Consider the following 1,729-nt stretch of genomic DNA (forward strand, 5'->3'; position numbering starts at 1 on the left):
CAGCTGAATACATGCACTTTACTATTCACTGGTTCCACCTCAGGAATCACTCACTGAGTACACCCTAATTGCGCGTTTTAAAACAGCAATCTTTCTTCACCATCGTATGAGACAGTTTGAGTTAGTTACTATACCACTTAGGTCGAAGATATTAGCACCCACTTTAGCTCAGTCCTTTTGGTCACAGCGTCTACAATACAAAGCAATACCTGTAAAATTGTCCCGTGTTCACACAGCCCAATCTTATTTACAACAAAAGCAGACAACAACTGTTAACTTGCTTATATCCTCCAACTGTATGCAGCCTCCCTGTTGGTCGGTCTGCAATGCCCCCTGAAGGACTAAACGGCCGAACCGCAGCGAAGCTCCACTTCAAATGCAAACATGCGAATAACCCAGTAGGGTAATGATGAGTGCTAAAGCAGTACAACACAACATTAACAACACATTTTTTTGCATTTTTAACACTTATACTTGTTCAGCAGAGAAGCTTTTGAATCGTTTGTCAGTATGAGTTTCAATCCTAGTAAATTCCTATGCATAGAACACATACGGGTCCATCACTAGAATACCAGGAAATCTTTTGGGCTGTGCATTAGACATTTCTGCCAAAAATAATGTTCCGAATAATAATTATTACCAAAGTGCTGTGAGGTGTGAAAGTGCCCCTTAAAACCTTTACTATTTTATGTTCTCAATTTGTTTAAGTGAGTGACCTAGTGCCTATTGCTCACCCATGAGCACATTGAGCATTTGCTTTTAAATTCCTATCGTAAGTTGTGCTGGTTGTTAATGTCGTTTCAGGTGAATGTTTGTCCACAAACATGATGGTTAAGAAGACAAAAGAAAAGGTTCTGCATATATTCGATTAGTGTGGTGGAAACGAGAGCGATGAGGACCGAACAGTGCGGCATGAACTAGGCAAGTGTAGTAATAATAGGATTCATTTGTTAATGTTTATTGATATATGCTTGTATTAGTGAAATGAAGCGTGCGTCAAAGTGTGTGTGGGTAAGTATGTACTAGCATTAGGGAAAAGGAGATTGCACCTAGGATTTTTGTGGATGTGCCTTGTATTAGTGAATATGTATGCACGCGTGTTAGTGCGCGTGAATGTATTTACATTACTGAAATGGATTATTTGCCTCTGTATACATGCACATGTTGATATGTTATTTGTACCAGTAAGGTGGGTTATATATCACCTTGGTTTGTGTGAACGTATTTTGCACAGGTGAAATGATGTACGTAACTGCGTCGGCACGTGTGGAGTGAACACGTTTGTTGTCGTTTGTGGGTGTGTTTTCGCGTTAATAAAAATGGACATCTACCTATGTTGGTTAGCGTAGATGGGATTTTGTTTTGTATCGTCAAGTATGTACCCCTGCTGTTATGCGTGGATGCATTCTTGCATTGTTGAAGTTGATTGTGTGCCTCTCTTCTGTGTGAAGATGTACTTTCGTATTATTTAAATGGGGTGCTTGCCTGTGTAGCCATTTGTGGATTTGTTTTTATGGTTGTTATTAAAATGCATACTCAGGTTCTTTAGCATTGTATTAATTTCAAACTAGTTAAATGAAACACCTATATTTGTATCTAACTATGGTTTTGTATTTGTGGAGTGAGGCATATTATGCCTTGTACGTGGCTGTATTTTTGCGCTAGTGAAATGGGGTATGTGCCAATGTAATACATACCACTATCGGTATTCGTGGATGCATTTTTGCAT

The sequence above is a fragment of the Echinococcus granulosus genome (assembly GCF_000524195.1).
Source record: "Echinococcus granulosus chromosome Unknown EG_S00222, whole genome shotgun sequence".
Taxonomy (NCBI): Eukaryota; Metazoa; Platyhelminthes; class Cestoda; order Cyclophyllidea; family Taeniidae; genus Echinococcus; species Echinococcus granulosus.